We start from the raw sequence: 22294 nt of genomic DNA, 5'->3' as shown, positions 1-22294 counted from the left end.
TTAGTCGACATAACTTTCCCCTCGTTGTCTGGTGATAATTTCTTTACAGATATAGATTGACTTTTATTCAAAGTGACATCAATACATTTAGTACACATATTTCTGTGGGGCTCCACATTGGCCTTCAAACATAGTGAACAAACAGATTCATCTGTGTCAGACATGTTTAAACAGACTCGCAATGAGACTAGCAAGCTTGGAAAATCCTTTCAAATAAATTTACAAGCAATATAAAAAACGCTACTGCGCCTTTAAGAAGCACAAAAAAACGTCACAGTTGAAATAACAATGAACCAAATCAGTTATAGCAACCAAATTTTCACAGTAAATGTATTAAGTTAGCAAAGTATTGCACCCACTAGCAAATGGATGATTAACCCCTTAATACCCAAAAACGGATAATCAATTTAACAATTAACGTTTTTATCACAGTCAAACACACTGTCACAGGTCTGCTGTGACTGATTACATCCCTCAAAATGACTTTTGAAGACCCCTGAGCTCTCTAGAGATGTCCTGGATCAAGGAGGAAGAAGCAGGAAGACTGAAACTGAATTTTTACTGCGCAAAAAAGCGCTAAAATAGGCTCCTCCCACTCCTATTACAACAGTGGGAAACCTCAGTTAACCGTTTCTATGTAGAAATAAACTACAGCCATGTGGAAAATCATGCCCCAAAAGATTTATCACCAAAGTACCTCACAAAAAACGAATAACATGCCAGTAAACGTTTTAAACATACACTTTAAAAGTTAGGTAGTGTTATTAATAAGCCTGCTACCAGTCGCTTCTACTGCAGTTAAGGTTTATACAATACTTCAGTATTAACAGTATTTTCTTAGTCAAATTCCATTCCTTAGAAAATTACTTATTGTACATACATTCATCAGCCTGATACCAGTCGCTGCTGCATTTAAGGCTGTACTTACATTACATCGGTATCAGCAGTATTTTCTTAGTCAATTCCATTCCTTAGAAAAATAATTTACTGCACATACCTTGTTTGCAGGATTCCCCACATGCTATTCCCTTTCTGAAAGTTACCCCACTCCTCAGAATGTGCGAGAACAGCCAGTGGATCTTAGTTACTTCTGCTAAGATCATAGAAAACGCAGGCAGATTCTTCTTCTAAATACTGCCTGAGAACAAACAGCACACTCCGGTGCCATTTAAAATAACAAACTTTTGATTGAAGAAATAAACTAAGTATAAAAAACACCACAGACCTCTCACAACGTCCTATCTAGTTGAGTTGCAAGAGAATGACTGGATATGACATGTGAGGGGAGGAGCTATATAGCAGCTCTGCTTGGGTGATCCTCTTGCAACTTCCTGTTGGGAAGTAGATATAATCCCATAAGTAATGGATGACCCGTGGACTGAATACACTTAACAAGAGAAATAATAGATAATGCCTTTACTACCCATTCCCCAAATTTGCACAACCAACATTGTTATATTAATATACTTTATAACCTTTTAAAATCTAAATCTCTGCCTGGTTCTAAGCCTCTGCAGGCCACCTCTTATCATTAATTATAGCTTTTCACAGCCAGACAGGGATAGTTTATTTGTGCCATATAGATAAAATTCTGCTCACTCCCGTGGAGTCATTCATGAGTCAACACTAACTGTCTAAAATACAAGTCTGTTAATAACCCTGAGATAAGGGGGGCTGTCTGCATAGGCTTAGATACAAGGTCAAATACGAACGTTTAAATGTTGATTTTCAGCCTTCAATGTGAGGCTACTGGCATTAACATTCAACATGTTACATTTGAATATTAACCTTTGTTCTACAGAAACACTTAATTCTCCCACTTACAAGTGAACATTCTGACAGCCAACCTTAGAGATAATCACTTTTCAATTGGTCATCATCTATTACTTTCACTTTGACTGATTATCTTTTGCTTTCTTGAAGGTCTACAAAAAGTAACTTGAAAAGCCTAGGAAACACGTTTAAGTTTTTCCTTTTATTGCGTTTGTGTAATTCAAATGGTTTAGGAACCTTTTAACAATGCACTTGTATAATCTTGGTTTTGGGTCCACTGATTGAAGTAGCGATAGACCTTAGACTCAAAAACACCTTCATAAGTAAAATGTACCAAGAAATGGAAGACACACAGGACCGTCTTTAACACAGGGCAAAAGGGGCAGCTGCCCAGGGCCCAGTTTCTTTTGAGGGGCCCAAGAGTCCTAAAAAAAATATATATTTTTTTTTTATTTATTTTTTTATGGGTCATACCAGACTGCTGATTTGACATGGGGAACACACACATTCAGTCCTAATACTGTCACAGTCAAAAGTACTCTGCTTATATATTATTATTTTTTTAAACTGTGCCAGACCGTGCCGGTGTCATGTGATTGCCATGTGCTGTTTTAGATGTGCACTGTGCAGCACTGAATGCTAAGCCCTAACTCAGCATCCAGCCATTCCCACTGCATCATAAAAGGTCCTACTGGGGTTACCACTGTTATCAGGTAACTGCTCTGGTGGTAGGGATTGTTTCTGGGTAGGGCTGACTGTAAGCGCATGCAGCAGAAAGCTGGAGCGGCAAGCACGTGAGGATTTGAGCATCTGTGCAGCTGCATACACTGCTCTCTTCAGTCTTGAGGCTGTGTGACTCATCTCACACTGTATCCATGCAGCCTTGGACAGACAGCATCCAGTCTGCTGGTCCCCTTAGCCCTGCTCTTTCTGCTGTGGCCCTAAGATCAACTAACTGAAGTTTGTTAGGGTAACAGTGCATTGTAGAAAGGTGTCAGTGGGAAGAATAAGTGAGTGCACACACAACCCTCCCCATGCAGCATTGTCTAGTGCAAGGTGAGAGGGAACTTGTTCCTAGCAAAGAAGTGACATGTGCTGCTGTGGCTGATGTATAGTGTCATGCTGATACTTCACACATTAATGTAAGGTTTATTTTTATAGTTTTTGTTTTCTCTCTGTCTCAGATTTTACAGCTTCCCATAGTAGTTCTGCTGTTCCAGTCAGTAAACTTATACTGCACCGCCATGCTTCCTCCTCAGTCTTTACCTTGCTTTGCTCCTGTTGGCTGCCCTAAATCTCTTTAACCAGCTAACCTCACACCAGAATCACATTCAAAAGAATATTACATGAATCCACAGTGGAGGAATTTATATATTTATTTACTTATTAGTACTGCTTAGGTCCAGTTTCACATATTGCAATTTATTTCATTTTTTTAAATGATTAGCTCAGCAGTGGATAATCCACTGCTGGGCTAATAATTAAAAAAAAATTGATTTAGTTGTTTTTTGGGATGTTGGGGTGGAGAGCGAAACTACATGGGGGGGGGGGGGCCAAGAAAATTTTCGCCCAGGGTCCAGTCAATATTAAAGACGGCCCTGAAGACACATCACCAGTAAATGTATAATAGCAGGCCAAAGTGTGAGGCTCTAGGTGAAGCAGCAATCAGATTATATAAACTCTGCAAAGTGTACAGCAAACAGGGTGTCTGGAACAAGAGGTACTGCTATTCTGAAGAGAACCACAACCAATAACTGCTGTCAACTGAGAAATCATAGTACATGGCAAAAACACAGCATGAGCTACAGATTCACTGTTGCACTGTGCTCGCAGCTCCTGAGCAGTACTTTGTGTGTTTAACTCCCACAAAGGGGTTAAACACATAGAATTAGGGCATCACTAGTGTTACATTTACTTGCTGTGTTGAAAAAGAATGTGTAATTGTTTTCATTATTATGGCTCTTTAACAACAGATACCAAGAAAACTAAGCTAAAATTCATAATAGAAGTAATTGGGAAAGTTGATTAAAATGTCATATCCAATCCATTCAAGCTTAATTTTGACTTTACTGTCAAACCCTTATATACTTCTAAAGTTTAACCTAAAACACACATTTTTTCATGATTAAGAGACATACAATATTAAACAACTTGCCAATGTACTTCTATTAGCAAATTGTCTGTTTTCTTGTTATCTTTTGTTTAAAAGTAGGAAGGTAAGTTCAGGAGTGTGCATGTGTCTGCATCACTATATGGCAGCAGTTTTGCTAATTATTATACATTAGCATGAGCACTAGAGGGCAACACTATATCCTGTCATGTATTGCTCCAGACATGTGCAAGCTATTTAGATATATCTTCAACAAAAAATAGCATAACAACGAAACAAATGTGATAATATAAGTAAATTGGAAACAGTTGTTTTTTTTAAATTACATGCTCTATCTGAATCATGAAAGAAACGGTTTGTGTTTCATGTCCCTTTAAGGAACATTTGCAGAGGATGGATATGGGTATAACAACATTTTTGTGGCCACACTGTTAAGAGCAGAACTATCAGCTATACTGATTGTCATGGATACCAGGCTGCAAGGGCTACCCCCACCCCCCTACTACCCAGCTCACTCCTTTTTACCTCAGATATGGCCATTTTGTGGCATTCACAATCTCCCAGACTCTTGGTTTTGCTTGTTTTGTGATCTGTACACCATCACGGAAGAGCTGATCTCTGACCACCTAACCCTTTTCCGGCTGGCCGTGCTCCTGGTACTACCAGCCGGCCACGCCTCCCAGAATACCCACTGACCCTTACCCTTAGGTTGCCCCAGTGGCCCTTTGCAACAGAGCTCCGCTCTTTCGGTGATTGATACCCCCTAGGGAGGGCCACAGGTGAGGTGATTACTGGAAGGGAGCTCCCTTGGGAACTTGGGGTTTCAGACCCCCCTCTACAACCCTATTCCCCTTCGCCTACCGGGTGTCCGCTTGATCAGCTGCCGCTCTGGCCCCCAGCCACGGATTATGTTGCTTTTTGGACTGTAGCATCTGGGGGCCGAGGGCTTTCTAACACTACCCTGGGAGTGCCGGCGCTCCCCTGGGATCACCCCAAAAACCACCACCTCTAAATCCATAGGACTCTATAAGACTATGGACACTATGGGGGGCGCCAGCCTGTCTGGAGGGGCGGGAATGGCGGGAGATCTGGGGGTCTGATAAGACTCCTTATCAAGATGAGTTTGTGTATATAAACAGTGTGTTTCCACAATAAAGTGCTCTTCTTGTTCCACATGAATACTGGTTTTGTCTGGTTATTTGGGTGGGCTCTGGTATAATCACTTCTCCCCGCTCCATATCGGCAGGTTTCAGGTATAGGAAGGACCCTCTTGGCAGGGCTACCCAGTCGGGGTAGCCAGAGCCTGTCACAACTGGTTGGCAGCGGTGGGATGCTTCTGTCTACCTGGAACATCCAAACCACCAACTGAAGCCCTCTTCAGATGGAGTACGCTCAAAGATTTGTAGGAAGCTCAGGGAAAAGTCGCCAGCAATAAGTCCAAGGCAGCAGTCATCGCCGAACTGATGGAAGGTGACCGTGCTAACGAGACGGCTGATGGGTCGGATAGCGACCAGAGCAGTTAGTGGCCCAGCGAGGCGTCAACGGGGGAGACCGTAATGTCCAAGGTCCAGAGGGAGATCCAGTGGTGACTGTCTCTCTATGAGAACACCCCACCCAAGGAGGTAAATCACTCTGCTAATATCCGACACCACCACAGAGGTGCTAGGGGTGCAACCAAGCGGGCCACCTCAAAGCCCACTGTCCAGCGGTGGAGAGAACCATGAATTACCCCCCCCCCCTGGCTCAAGGAACCCGTGCCTCTGCAGAGGTCTCCAGAGTCGCAACTCACTGTTTCGAATCAGAGGGCCTGGCAGACTATGCTGAGTGGGCCGAAGAGGAGGTCGGGGTCCTGCAGGAAGTGGACCCTGTGCAAGCAGCAACAGGCAACAACTGCCTGCATCACCACCAGGCTGTCTGGGTCGGTTTAGGAGCAGTACTAAGCCAGGCGGGCGAAGGGGGTCACAAACACCCTGTAGTCTACATCAGCAGGAAGCTATTGACCAGAGAAGGAGTGCCTGGTGTGGGCCCTTAAAAAACTACAGTCATATCTCACCGATCACAACCCCCTGGTATGGCTCAACTGAGTTTCGGGGGACAATGGATGTCTGTCAACTTTACTATCTAATAACGGTCAGGAAAGAATAATGGGAATGCTGATGGACTTTCCCGGCAAACTGAGTTGGAATAGCTCGCTGGACAACCAAAGGCCGACTCGTGTGTGGATCTAGCCATGTCTGCTGGACTGTTGAGGGGGAGCACTGTCACGGATATCAGACTGCAAGGGCTACCCCCACACCCCTACTACCCAGCTCACTCCTTTTTACATCAGATATGGCCTTTTTGTGGCATTCGTGATCTCCCAGACTCATGGTTTTGCTTGTTTTGTGATATGTACACCCTCATGTAAGAGCTGATCTCTGACCGCCTAACCCCTTTCTGGCTGGCTGGGCTCCTGGAACTACCAGCCGGCCGCGCCTCCCTGAATACCCACTGACCCTTTCCCCAGGTCTCTCCAGTGGCCATTTGCACCAGAGCTCCACTCTTTCGGTGATTGATACCCCCTAGGGAGGGCCAGAGGTGAGGTGATTACTGGAAGGGAGCTCCCTTGGGAACTTGGGGTTTCGGACCCCCCTCTATAACCCTACTCCCCTTGGCCTACTGAGTGTCCGCTTGATCAGCTGCCGCTCCAGCCCCCAGCAATGGATCATGACACTTTTTGCATTGTAGCATCTGGGGGCCGAGTGCTTTCCAACGACACCCTGGGAGTGCCGCCACTCCCCCGGAACACCTCAAAATCACCACCTCTATATCCCTAGGACTCTATAAGACTATGGACACTATAGGGGGCGACAGCCTGTCTGGAGGGGCGGGAATGGCGGGAGATCTTGAGGTCTGATAAGACTCCTTATCAAGATATGTTTGTGTATATAAACAGTGTGTTTCCACAATAAAGTGCTCTTCTTGTTCCACCTGAATACTGGTTTTGTCTGGTTATTTGAGTGGGCTCTGCTATGATCACTTCACCCCCCCCCCCCCGCTCCATAGCGGCAGGTTCCAGGTATAGGAAGTACCCTCTTGGTGGAGCTAACCAGTCGGAGTAGCCGGAGTTCGTCACACTGATGTTATTTTACCACCTATGACATTCTATAACACATATTGAGCACGGTTGACATTCCTGATGTCAGGGGAGTTGTGCAAAACTTATCTTATTTGTGCTAGGGCTACCCCACTGGATGTCAGAAAAGGCTGTGATTCATTGCAAAGCAATACTGTACCCATGGCACTATTGTGGTTGCTATATTATATTGCCGTCAGTGTAAATTTCCCAACGAAACCCATTGATAGAAAGTGCCCATTGCCTTTGATAACAAATGGTACTGCATGCATGTTTTATAAAGCTGTTTTGACAACTTTCAAAGTGTTCCTTGAGGGACTTTAATTTGCGTTAGATGTAATTGTTCAGCGTGTATATATAGTTTGTCCAAATTTTCATTTGTGTATGTATTAGATTCAGAAAGTACTGCATATGTATTAGTTTTTGAGCCCAAGGAATAAAAACAAGCCATTTTCTAAAAAAATTGCTTTTAGTAAATCAGTTATTCATATATAATTAACAGGGCTAATATGTTATATATATATACGTACACTGTTAATGTAAATTTGCTCTTGGCTGCTTTCGCTAGAGTGAATAAATACAGTGTGTCATATTGCCTAAAAGCAGTACATTACAGACTATTCTATAAGCCACTGCTCCAAACTTTCCCAGATGTGGTTAGGACCCACGCCTAAAAACACTCCACAGAACAGACCTCCTTTCATATGCTCTATAAATACACACTAACATGCCATTTTCTGCCGTACTTGCTAGCTGTTGTGTTTAATAAGTCTAAGAGTGCTCTTTACTAAGGCAAATTGAGAGCTTCTAAGCTTTGTTTAACTGTGTAACATGTTATTTAAAAGTTCTAGAAAGAGTTCACTAAGTAAATAGTGTATAACAAAGTGTATATTTATTATTATTTGAAAACTGTATCTGGCAATAAAGGGGACTTGGAAAGGTCAACAAGCAACAGATTTAAATGCATAAGAATAAAATTGTCCTGAAAGAAACAAAACACACTAGAACAGTGACCCAGAAACATGATATATATGCAAGCTCACTCATATTTCACTTCCAATATGAGATTCAGATGACACTTTACAAGTTATTTTACTAACAATGACGTTTCTATGAAAACAAAAAGTTTTAGTTCACTTCCAATTCAAGGTTCTATTACAAAATTAAACATCTACAAGTTGCATTTAGAAGAATATGTTTAAAACCCAGCCTGTTATTAAAGCAACAGTGTAGGAGGTAGGAGAGGTAAGTAATAAAATGTTGATCTTTGCTATACAGACAGAGATAACATATGAAAGTATGTGTGTATATACAAAGTGAAAAAATAAGGAGATCTGATGTCGTAAGCTCAACCTATTTTAATGGGTTGTGGTGTTAAAGAAAAAAAACAGATACTTCATAAACAAAAATAAAGCTAAAGGAGCAATTTCTCATACATTTTATACTTTGCTGCTGATATACCAAGTTATTGGAAATACATTTAGATGAAACAAATTTTACAGTACACTGTCCCTTTAAAGGTATCATTACACTGGCATTGCTAGCAAGTAACAGTTATTAGTGGTATGGTTCTCCATACAGAGTTGGGGTTTATCGCATTCATAAGATTCTTGGATTTTCATATCTGAAACTGTTCTAATACATTTAAAAATTCACTTTGACTTTTTTTTCAAGTGACTAAGGGCCTGATAATCCATTATATTGTAATGTAGGTGTCTCTTCTTCACATCCACAACACTGCAGAGCTAAACAGCTCTCAAGCTAACATTTGCCTTTCTAACATAGTAGATGAGGTTTAAAAAAAAAAAAAAAAAACGAAGTCCATCGAGTTTAACCTATACAAATCAAATATACTTACAAAAAAGCTCCAGTTGAGCTTAAATTAATCCCATTAAAAGGTGACCCATTTAACACAAGCAATCATATCCATAAATTCTGTTTCTAGACAGAAATGTATCCAATTCCAAACCATTTTTAAATGTATCTAAGGTATTGGCATCCACTACCTCCTTTGGTAATGAGTTTCACAATTTTATTGCTCTTACAGTGAAAAACAATTCCGTTGCAGGAGTTTAAATCTCATTTCCTCCAGCCTTAAACTGTGACCTCTTGTCACAAATGATTTTCTTGGAATAAACAGAGCTTCCGTCATCTCTGTATATGGGCCTTGAATATATTTATATAATGTAATCATGCCACCTCTTAAGCGCCTTTTTTTATATAGAAAAAAAAAACCCAGTTTGGCTAACCTCTTCTCATTGCTTAAATTCTTCATTCCCCTTATTAGCTTTGTGGCCCTTCTTTGAACTTTTTCAAGGTCTGCAATGTCTTTTTTTGAGATCGGTCCCCAGAACTGCACTTCATACTCAAGGTGATGTCCTACCAGGGATTTATATAGTAACAGAATTATGCTTTCCTCCCTTGAATCAATGCCTCTTAATTCATGATAGTATCTTATTTATTTTAAAATTATTTTAGGGACCTCCCAACACACACAAGACTCACCATTATCTCTCCAGAGCTATGAGCTATAGAACACTGGGCCTTAGGAAGTGCATAGGGAACAGCACTATTTAAACATCTTAACCCTTTTTAATGGAAGAAATATACATATTCTATGCTAAAAGCTACTTGTTTTGATGTTGAATCTAACAGGAAATGTAACTGGGTCTTAAAGGGACACGGATATCAAAATTAAACTATCCAATTTATTTCTTATTTCAAATATACCTCTTCTCTTGGTATCCTTTGTTGATGCTTAGCTTCTAATCCCCATTCATGTCCTTCTCAGGAGCTGCAGTTTCCAAGTCAAACTTTACCTATATCTTTAACTAGTTGATAGTAAATGATAAAATGAAATATTTGATATATTTTTTTCAGAACTACTCACTGAAAAACATAAGACCACATGAACCAGCTAATGCCTGAGTTGTAGAAATGAAACTGAGGAACGTTACAAATAAAGGAACTTTACTGGCAGATCTTGTGACTACCTCAGAATTAACTCACTCATAGTGTTCAATGCTGTTTGCATTCACAAATCTGATGCTTTGGTCTCTCATGTTGCCTCCAGCTCCCCAGTCCCCCATCACTGTACTAGAGTCCAATTAACCAAAGTATTAGCATTTCCTAAATTCTGCTACCAGACTGCAAAAAGAAAGGAGGCATCAAGGCAATAAATAAAATGTTTTAAGTACACAATGTACCCACAGATATTTTCTCAATATGTCCGAATAGCAGTAAAAGGAGAGTACTTAAAATACGTATGCCTAAATCGTACACCATGGTCTATGGCAGGAATGGCTAACTGGTGGCCTATAGACTACATGCCGGCCTCTGTACTTGTTTTTTATAGCCCTTGGAAAAAACAGAACTAAGAATGTGAGTCATAGTCTGGCCAAACAAAGTGATCCTCTGGAGGGGTAAAAGCAGGTAAAGGGTACCCTGCAACCTTATCATTTAGGTAAGGTTGCATGCTACCCAAGGGTCAGTTCTTGGCCCTGTTTTGTTTAAGATGTTCACCAGTGATATTGGAAGTGGGCTCCAAGGGAAGGTGTGTTTGTTTGTTGATAATACAAATTTTTTGTAACAGAATTGATATACCAGGAGGGGAGGATCAATAAATTGGATCTTAAAGGGACACTGACACTTGCTTAAAATATCATGCTCTATCTGAATCACGAAAGAAAAATTTGGGGTTCAGTTTCCCTTTAAATTTAATGTTACCAATAGCAAACTTATGCATATAGGATCCAAAAACCTAAAGGTTAATTATAGTCTCAATGGTACATTACTGACTAACTAAAGAGGAACAGGACTTGGGCTTATTTCAGATTATTTAAAATGTGGTAGACAATGCAGCAGCAAGGCCAGTAGAATACTTTATTGCATTGGGAGAGGTATTAGTAGCAGAAATTGCAAATTTTGTATGCCACTTTACAGATCCAGATTACCTTATCTGGAATATTGCAAATAGTCCTGGAGACCAAATTTCCAGAAGGATATACATAAACTAGAAACTGTCCAAAGGAGAGCTATTAAAATAGTACATGGTCTAAAATATAAAACGTACAAAGAAAGACTCCATGACCTAAATATGTATAGTTTAGAGGAGAGAAGGGGCAGAGGTGACATGATAGAAACCTTCAAATATATGAAGGAACTTAAAGGGACAGTACACTGTAAAATAGTTTTTATATTAATGTATTTTTAATGACTTGTTATACCAGCTGCAGAGCATTAAATGTATGAGAAATTGCATTTTCGGTTTATTTGTGTATATGAAGTAGTTGGTTTTGTGCCTTTAAACCACAGCCTACTACAATGGGTTGAGTATCGGGTAATATCAGATCTCATTATGTTATTGCTTTCATATACACAGACTTGCTCCCTTATCTTATATTTGTCTGGAAAAACAAAACTCAATACTTAGAGAGAACAATGGAAAATTATCATTTTATTATGTGACTATCCTGCACCCCACTGAGAGTATAATTTCTTCTGCTGACTGTGTTTACAAGGTTATTCAATAGAATATACTCCAGTATAGAAACTTTCAGTATAGGTTTGGATACCACAGGCTAAAAAAGCTATTCAAAATGCCAAAAAAGGGGTAAAGGAGCTACTTGTAAACAAATTAAAACACTCCAGCAGGTAAAATGAATCATTAAGAACAATTTAAATGGGAGAAATGTTTTGGGTGAACTGTCCCTTAAAAAAAGTGGAAGCTGAAAGCATTTTCCACAAAAAAAAAACAAGGGGTCACATCTTAAGTTAGAGAGTAGCAGATTCAGGAGAAATGTGAGGAAGCATTAATTTTTTACAGAAAATGTGGTGGATGGAATAAACTTCCAATTGAGGTGGCAAGCACAGGGACGGTAAAAGAATAAAAAAAATGTCTGGGACATGCGTAAGGCTATCCTAAAAAAATAGTAACATGTATTATGGGTAGACTTGATGGGTCTTTTGGTTCTTATCTACCATCAAATTCTATGTTTCTATGTATGATTATGTGCTCAATACCCATGCATTTATAGTTGGCCCATTAATTCTACAATATTGATCTGTAGCTCAGATGTGGCATGTATCCAAGTACTGATCAGTAGATCATGATGCTCTGTTGCGATTTCCGTGTTTCATCACAATCACTATTAATATATTCTAAAGTTAAAAATACATGAAAATATATTTTGCATAGGTATATACTGGCCCCTAATTACAGCCTTATAGAGGTGACGGCTTCCGGTGGGCGGGACTAGTGGCACACAGTGAGAGGGACCGTAGAGAGAAGATCATCCCGCGCCTAGCTCTCCTTGGCGTTTGGGGAACGTATACATCGGAGACACTGAAACAAATTGGTGGGGCAAAGGCGGTGGTCATATTTGAAGGCTTTTCCTCTGACCAGGAGCTGGTAAAAGGGCATGTACGTTCTTTTAGCGCTGAGATGCTGTGTGGATGCCTGGATACATACTGAGAGAGCCTAGGACAGGATTGAAGGGGCAAAGAAGGGCCCCTAAGTCGGTAGAGGCAAAGGAAATTACAAAGGCATAAAATTACTGGGTCCTAGGACTTGCTCTGGAGAATGTGCGCCCTCTCTATCATATAAGGCCAAGTGAGTATTGCTGGTGACCGCAGCCTGGTGCCCTCCGGATAGGGATGAAGAAATGCGAGTACATTAAGTGCTACTGAATGTGGATTAGGTCTTAAATACTCTAAGGGGGGCCGGTAACTTAAGCTGAAAAAGTAAGGCTTAGTGAAGAAGATAGAGGGGTCTGAGGATCTCAAAGGGTCCAGAAATATTTACTTGAGCAAGGAGCTCTCTACAGAGTTTGTACACTCTAAAGTCATCAGGAAAATGAGAAAACCCCACCCAAGTTAGCGGCTTATTTTTTTGTTCCCCCCCCCCCTATAAACAGGGATAAATTTACTGCCCCCCTACTTTTCAATTTCTGTGCCCTGAAACGTATGGGAACATTCTGAAAGTCCCCCATATGTTGGGTCCTATGGAAGGACAGTATAAAAAAAGAGTTATAGGACCTATTGTATAAAATTTCTGCTAAAAAGATACAGTCCGCTAATATATGTATAATACAGAGACTTTTTGTTTGAAATTATGTTACCTCTTCTAGAGGTGGATAAATGTTTAATGCAAAATTATTAATGCCTTATGATAATAAAGGGGGAGATTCTGAAGTGGTTAAGGATATAAAAGAAATAGTTGATCAAAGCATTTTTAAGTACTAAATGCTGAATAGTAAGAATACAGTTTGCATAGAAAACTTTAATTTGTAGAGAATACTTTAATAACCTGAAAAGGTCTGTTGGAAGAATAATGCATTGTTGTTTATAATCTTTAAGTCTTTGCTGTTCTTAACATACTCACATATTATTTAATTTGCTACCCTTACAGGGGGCTCTATATGACTTATAAGATATATTTTTATAGTTAGATCTGTATTATTAAGCAGACACTATTTGAAAGCACTTGCCTCATCATGGGACCTTAGGTCACTTAATATATAGTTGTTTTCAGGTGTTTTTTTGTCACAGTGTGTGCTTTTTTGTTTTATTTTTTTTTGTCACATATGGATAAGTTTGTTGCTCACTCAAAAAAATATCCAGCAATGATGTCTAGAGGTAAAGAAAAATAAAAATAAAAACAGCAATGAATCAATACCAGAAATCTTACATGAAAGTACAAGTCAGATAGACCTACAGTCTTTGGTTAAAAGTATGTCAGAAATGTTTCTTCCTCAGTTTGAGCAGATTAAATCACAAATTGTTTCTTTAACTGGGGAGGTCAGGCAATTTTCAAGTACACTATCAGAAGTAGAGCAGCGAATCTCAGATTTAGAGGGTAAAGTTGTAGGCTTCAAAAAGGATGTCGAAATAAATAAAAGAAAAGTATACTTTACTATAACAAAGTGGAGGATTTAGAAAACCGAGCTCATAGGAACAACAAAGATAATTGGGGTACCAGAGACCTCAACATACTGTATAAGGATCTGGTTAAATTGGTCTCTACTACGTTACCCAATCTATTAGGTATACGCGTTGCTGTTTTGGTGTGTTTTAAAATAAAGATTACACACTTGTTTTGACCCCACTTGCTCTAAGCCTTATTTCAGACTGGAGGATACACCGATGTATGTTAGACTTCCTGGTTCCACTGTGATGTCCTGCACGTTGTCTGCCATCCTCCTCACGACCGGTGATTGGCCTGCTACACTGCCTGCGTGATTGGTCTGCTTCGCCACGTGACCTGGCGTACGATGCTCTGGCTGCCTGTGCGAGTCTCACAGGCGACTCTATTGGTCTCGTGTTGCCCAGCTAGGCACTCCGGTTGTGCCTTAACCTCTTGTGAGTAGCCACCCTGAAGGGTTCTCCTACACGCTATTTTATTGTTCTGTATATTTAGACTATACTACCCTACCCTATGTGGCGCCTCTATTTGTTTCCTCTATTAGGATCTATTTGAATACCGGAAGAGGCCCTTACACTTATCATAGAAAGGGTACACCGTATAGGTCCTCTGAATGAAAGCAAACATATGGCCAGGCCTAGACCGATAATAGTAAGAATACTAAATTTCCAGGATAAAGTTACTTTTACAACATTACGGGGGGGGGGGGGGGAGAGGACAAAAGAATATTTATTTTTCAGGATTTTTCTATAAAGGTATCAAACAAAAGGAGAAATATGGCCCCCCTGTGTACCAAAATAATAAACTTGGGGATGGAAGCTTCAATGATTTGCCCGGCGAGAATCAAAGTACAAGTTGATAGGGATATTAAATTCTTAGAGGATGAAAAGGATGTAGAGGCCTTTTTACTTAATAGAGCCTAGATATCCGCAACACACGGCATGTTCATATTTATGTGAATGCATGATAGGCAGGTTTTTTTTTTTTTTATTATATTATTGTATTGAGTGATGAAAGGTATGCGTGTCTTGTAATGTGGGCGGCATCACGTCCGCTATTAAAAGCTATTGAAGCTGAAGAGCGGATGGGTAGGGGAAGTCTTAGGTACCCCATGTAAAAAAAGAAAGAGGGTGGCAATTTTGTTAAAAAAAAAAAAAAAATCTCCAATATATAATCAAAGCAAGTCACTATGAAAGAGGTATATGTTTTTAAAGATTGATATGGAAGGAATTATGTTTACATTGAGCAATGTGTATGAACCTAATGATTACTGCCCTGGGTTTTGGACAAATTTACAGAATAAATTAATAGAATTTGCTGAAGGAAACATTGTGGTAGGAGGTGACTTCAATATGGCTCCTCAAACTCCTCTAGATAGATATAGGCCGTGCAAGCCCCAAAGGAAAACTAAAAGGGATAAAATGGAAGCTAATCTTTTGAAAAAAAAAATTAAGAAATTTGAATCTAAAGAAGACACTTGGAGAAGTGATAACCCAGTGGGTCGGGACTTTACATCAGTTTCAAAAACTCATAAGACTTGCTCAAGGATAGATCTATTCTTAACCCCAGAAAAATCATTTGGTATAGAGTCGCAAACTGCTATAAAAAAATAATACTATATACGATTATGCATCAATAACTCTTGATTTAATGATAAAGTAAAATCCTAAAGGATGTTAAATTTAAATCCTATCTTACTCAGAAGTGGCATGAATTTATACGGTATAATCAGGAGTATGAATCAATAGCTGAAATTTTCTAGTAAACATTAAAGGTGATTATTAGAGGGGAGGGCATAGCTTATGTTAGTAAATTTAAAAAAATAGAAAATAAAAGAGAACAGGAGCTTGCAAATTGGCTAGTAAATGCCTTTGATAAGTATTTAAATAAATTCCTCCACTTTAAGTTGGAAACATTATGAACAAGCTAAAAAAGCTAGAGATGTCTGGATTATAAAGTCAACAACACAACAGGAAATTAGGATGAGCGCAATTTTTTTTTTTTTTTTAAATATGGTAATAAGACTGGGAAGTTCTTAGCTAATTTAGTTAATAAACGCAATATTCCTAGACCGATAGGTCCCATTAAAGACCCAGATAAACTGTATAAGGATCCGGAGTAGGTCCTAAAAAATTTTGAGGAGTATTTGAAAGTATATAGCTCTCACCGCGTAGATCATAAAAACAAGAGTAATTTCTGGACTGGGTTAAAATTACCAAAAGTTAAGGAAAAGTTGATAGCACCAGGATCAGAATTAGAAAGACGGTAAAAAAACTAAAGAACAATAAATCGTCAGGCCCTGATCTACTACCGAATGAATTTTATAAATTAATGATAGAAAAAAATAACTTCACCCTTGGTAGCATTATATAATTCGTACTTGATGGAGAGAAAAAAGATGTTATCTAACTTTAACATTAATACTGAAGCCCATTAAAAGACCCAGAGTTTAAAGAATCATATAGACCCATATCTTTATCAAATACAGATTACAAGATTTTAACTAGCATCCTAGCAGATAGGCTTCAGGGGGTTTTAAGATCTATTATCCATCTGGATCAAACAGGTTTTCTGAAAGAAAAGGAAAGGAATTCAGCAACTAACATTAGAAAAATCTTTTTAGCGTTAGATTATTATAAGAGATCTGCAAAATTTTTAGAATCCAAAGAAGATCAAGATGCAATAATTATTTTGTTTGATTCGGAAAAAGCCTTTGATTCGGTGGAATGGGACCATTTAATTATGTCTCTGTCCCAGTTTGGCTTTCCTGATAAGATAATTGATATAGTTAAGAATAAATATATAACCATCCTAAAACCGCTTTATTAGTAAATGGTCAGCTCTCTACGAATATTGTTTTAGAAAGAGGTACTCGGCAAGGCTGTCCTCTCTCCCCGCTGCTATTTAATATTGGTATCGTGCCCCTTAAGTGTGCACTCAGAGAGAAGGTACAAGGAATCAAGATTGGTGAGCAGGAGCTGATTGTTTCTTTATATGCGGATGATTTACTTTTGTTTATACGGGACTCTAGGAAAAATATTCCCATAGCACTTGAAATAATAAGAGAATTAAGCTCATTTTCAGGCTATAAAGTTAACTCCAAAAAATCATAGATGCTTTGGATTAAAAAAAAGGGAAGAAGTAGAAATAAATTAATTGTTTAAGGAATCCTCAGAGGGATTTAAATACTTAGGTATTCTGATCTTCGTAGACGAAGACAAGTGGTACAGCTTAAATTTCTCCTCGTTATTTAAAAAAATTAAAGAAAAGCTAAATAATTGGATGAAACTACCAATTTCAATTTCAGGTAGGGTGAACCTTTAAAAATTATGTTACCCAAATTAATATATATATATATCAAAATGTTCCTATTCCAATCTCTAAAAAAGATTTGGGAAAATTACAGTCAGTAGTGGCACAATTTATTTGGAATAAGAAGAAACCTAGGATCGCGGTCATAAAACTATGTCTTCCTAAAGATTTTACAGGACTAACACTTCCAAACTTTGAACAATATAATTGGATATGTTTGGGGAAGCTTGCGGTTGAATGGTTAGCTAAATCTCAATATTACACAGTCCTCGAGGTAGAAAGGAATCTTGTGGGTCCTTACGGGTTACAGAATCTCTTGCATATAAGACATAGTTGAGATTAAAGCTATGAAAACTATATATTATCCCATTTGGGCCTGGCAAATAATGTGTGGGAAACAGGGAGTTAAATTTGGCATATCTAAGTATTTAAGAATAATAGGAAATCCAGCTTTCCCAGAAGGGTTAAATTCAGCAATATTTAGAAGATGGAATAATAATGGCTTAAAATATATTTTTCAGACTTATGAATATAGAGGAAAAATATATTAAAACATTTGAGATGTTTAAAGAGGAGTATTCTTTGAAGAATAAAGATTTCTATGCATAGTTACAAATTAGACACTATGCTAATGAGATTACTACGAAATATAGATTTGAAGAGAACTGTGGTAAACTAGAATTATGGATAAGGATGGTCAAACAGGGTATTTATAAGATATCCCCCTGATACAAATACCTATTAGAACTAGAAGGGCAGAATAATTTAGAGCTTATATCCAGAAAGTGGAATTTGGATGCTAGCTTGATAGTAACACCAGAATTAGTAAAAACTTCCCTTGAGGTTTAATCCCTAGAGGTTTAAAATTTAACAAAAAATGCACTTTTACACTAAGCAAAAAATTACAGTTGGAATGGTCTGAAACACTAAAAAAAAAGCATCAAATGAACTAATAGACATTTTAAAAAAAAATCACGTAAGGAAACACATAACTATTGAGAGTGAAATTCTTAGTCTTAGAGAAGAGAAAAACTAAAGGGAATGAAAGATGAATTATAATTTAAAGAAAAAGACAAAAAAGTAATTATCAATAAGCTTGATAATTTAAATAAAGACTTACTTAGATCTAAATGGGGCAAAATGGAAAGAGACATTAAGGATAACACCGAACAGGGAGATATGGTCAATGAACAAAAAAAGAAAAACGAAACCCCTAAACCTCAAGCTTCGAATATTTTAAGAACAGAAAATACTGGACAAAATCAATATAGAAGATATCAAAATTACCGTACCAATCAAAAAAATTATAACTATAATTATAATAGAGAGAACTAAAACAATAATGGTCATAATAGGAACCACTATAACTATAACTCACACAACAATGATGTTGATTATTACCATAATAATAAATCCAATAGATATCAGACAAATTATAACTATAACAATCAATACAAAAATCATAACTATAATAATTATTCATCAAGGGAATATGAACCAAGATTTAATGACTGGGAATATCCAAGGCATAGGACTACCCAAAGATGGGGAAATTACAGACAAGAACAGAAAGATGTAATAACACCCACATACAATAGATTTGCACCACTAAGGGATATTCCAGCAACAGACGATATACTAACTATTGAGGAGAAATCTTTTTTAGATTACAGCCCTCCAAAGGATGGCGCCTCAAGAAAAATACAAAGATCAGATTCAGACCAGCTACAAAGACGAAAAAGAGGTCTAGAGGAAAGAGAGGAGGAGGAACCACTAAACGAGCAAAAATATGGAGATAAACAAAGAAAATAATGGTATCTTTAATTTAAGTAATGTAAATTTAAGTAAAGAACAAGATAAAACACTAAACTTAGGACTGTCATATGCCCCCACAGTAAGGATGAACAAGTTCAATACCCATATTAAAACATTTGTAAGGAATTTAACACTCAAAAGGTTTTTCATGAAGCGCCCTCTAGAAAGACAGGCAGTATCCCAACCTGAGAAAACAAAGATTTTCAATCACACTGATCTCAAACTTAAATCAAGATTCTATCCTGCCCATGCCAAATGAAATTGTTTGGATTCATTTGAAAAAATAGTTTTAAAAGAAGTAAAAAAAAAAATGCAATCCCCCCAAACTTAGGAATCCAAACATCAATAAGAAAGAAAGAGAAGTATTAAGTCAATTACAAAAAAAATCTCACATTACTATCAAGCCAGCGGACAAGGGAGGGGGGATCGTAATAATGGACACAGAGAAATATATGGTTGAAGCTTACAGACTTTTAAATGATGAAAAAAACATATAAAATTTTACAAACTAATCCTACCAACAGTTTTACTATTATATTGATCAAAATCCTAAAGGAAGGGAAAGAACATGGGGTTTTGAGTGATAAAGAGTTTGCATATCTAACACCACGATTCCCAAAAACACCAATTTTCGATTTCCTCCCTAAAATCCACAAGTGCTTAATAAATCCCCCTGGGAGATCTATAATCTCAGGTATTAACTCTATTTCGGCAAACTTATCTCAATATGTAGATAGATTTCTCCAACCATATGTACATAACTTAAAATCATATCTCAAAGACTCAACTCAGGTTTTGAATATTTTAAATTCTATAGAATGGGGGGGAAGTCATGATTCTGGTAACGTGATGTGTCATCAGAAAAAAAGAGAAAAATAGGAGCGCTACAGCTGAAGGTGGGTGTGTCAGTGTAAGAGATATAATACTAAATCCCACAGAGGGAATCAATTATAACCAAAAATATGAACAATGGCTATGCCAAATTTAATTAAACATTCAAAAAATATAAATATAGCATAAAACCAGATAAAACGAAATTAAAAAAACGGACGTCTCCGTTATAAAAGTTGCCACCACATAAAAATATATAAGTATACGTTCCAGCAAACAATGAAGAAAGAACTCCTGAAAAGAATCAAGGTAACACAATGTCTACTACCTTACTTTTCCGGATAATGATCAAACTCTGACGGCTAACAGCCATAGCACCTCCGTATAGACACACTCACGTGACCGCTTGACGTCACAGTATGTGGGAGCTGTCTCGTAACTTGAATCCTATTCGTCCGGTCAGTGCTCTCAGACGAATGATATATTCTGTCGATTCTGATGTCGATATTGTATCCGCTCTTTAAGTGCACACAGCACGCAGGATACCTATAGTGTTAGTAAAATCTGTGAGATTCCAAAAGGTGATCTGTGTCAATTACAACAGATCACTGCACAGCTTATCTGCAATCCATTCCACAGTTATATGCAATACAAAGCGCCGGGTGTCTGTGTCACTCCGTTAGCTCCTTAGGCTTCCAATATGCCTCTGTCGAGCTGTCAATCCGCACCACGGCAACTTTGTGTCATAGGCAAAAGTCCATAGGCAGGTAAAGAAAGTCAGTACTGCAGGCAATACACATTGAAGACACCGTTTATAAGGGAGCCTACTACATGCCACAAACATCTTGATAAAGCCCTGAGAAGGGCAAAACGCGTTTATGTGGCACTGATATTGCTGTTGTGAAGTACACCCATTTTTTACCTCCATATGGTCTATGAACTTCTTTGTATATAACCCGGGTTATTAATAATTGTCTAATTATCTCCAAAAATCTAAACTGGAATCTGAAAGCAAAAATACATTTTAATACAGCTCTTTTCATGCGTGCAAAGCACTAAGTGCAGGTCTCAAGTTTTATATTGCCAACTACATGTACTGTCAAGAAGCCAATAGCGATCTTTAGAACCCTCCTCTGATCACCCTGATGAGACGGGAGAGAATCCGGGACGTCAGACGCCAATAATCACGTGGTACAACTCGCTGTAAGAACGACTCCAAGAAGGATCAGAGAAACTTTGCTACACCAAACAGGTAATATACCCACCATACGAAAGGGTGATACACCTGCTCACTGATCCGGATTCCCCACAGCGATATCAGGTACTATCCATCTAATACACACTGTAATAACTGTGCTGTTTGAAAAAGTCTCCTGGACTGTGAACGGAGCCGTAATTGATTTGAGAGGTATCGTGTTTTTGTTCATAGAGCAACTATATCACTGATTGCAGTGATAACTGTCTGAAAAGCTTTTTAACACGTAACACTGGTGGTATACATTAATAAGATTGTGCAACAGAGTGTGGATTCTGCAACAAAATAGCACTATCCGGTATCAAGCTAACGAACATTGTAACTTTTTATTGAATTTTAACTAACTTTTATCCCAACAGATACTATGAATGCTACAGGTCTGATTTATATTTGATTAATAAGGCCACATTGTGTTTCAGGGAGACGTCCCACATTTTTCTTCTTAGAACATTTTTAATAAATATTTGTGAAATATATGAAAGTGTTGATGTCTTTAGCCTAACAGGCGCCCTCTCTATCCATATATCGTATTACTTCCATCTCTTGATTCATGATTGAATATATAGGTTTCCTTTTTTTCTTTTTTTTTCATTTTAGTTTGTATTGTGTGAATGTTGAAGGGGTGAGGGATATATGTAAATGGGTAAGAAATTATAAAACACCACAGTAGATTACTATAAAATGGTTTACCTAATTAGATTATCAGGCCATGTTCAAAGTTAAAATATAATAAGCTTCGACTAGAATGAAACATAAAATATTGGCAAAGTAAGATGAATGACAGGCGTAGGAAATGTTGGTAAACGTATTATCATGTATGATAAAATGTTCATGTATAAGACAATGTATGTTATGTTGTAAAATGGACATATTGAATAATTTGGCCTGTTGAGTTAATGGCTGAAAATATGTATTATTTTATGCATATTTTGATATTAATCAATCGTACTGTGGAGCAAAAATAAAAAGAAATTACAGCCTTATATAAGAAAAGTGTTTTATTATATTATATTTACAATGCAAACGCACACAAAAATCAAATGTAAACCACAAAGACAAATTCCTCAAACAGACTTCACTGAGAGTGACACATACAGGCACAATATCCTTAACAGTCTAGTTTGGCTATTGAAAAAACAGAATTTATGTTTACCTGATAAA

General features: G+C 38.0%; 1 protein-coding gene across 1 annotated transcript in view; it reads right to left on the bottom strand.

The window, feature by feature from the left end:
- TRPV4 (transient receptor potential cation channel subfamily V member 4) overlaps nucleotides 1-22294 on the bottom strand; it is a 305278-nt gene that overhangs the window by 237044 nt on the left and 45940 nt on the right. The gene's annotated exons all lie outside the window — the stretch shown is intronic.

Source organism: Bombina bombina, chromosome 2 (genome assembly GCF_027579735.1).
Source record: "Bombina bombina isolate aBomBom1 chromosome 2, aBomBom1.pri, whole genome shotgun sequence".
Taxonomy (NCBI): Eukaryota; Metazoa; Chordata; class Amphibia; order Anura; family Bombinatoridae; genus Bombina; species Bombina bombina.
This window is presented reverse-complemented; position numbering and strand designations above follow the sequence as displayed.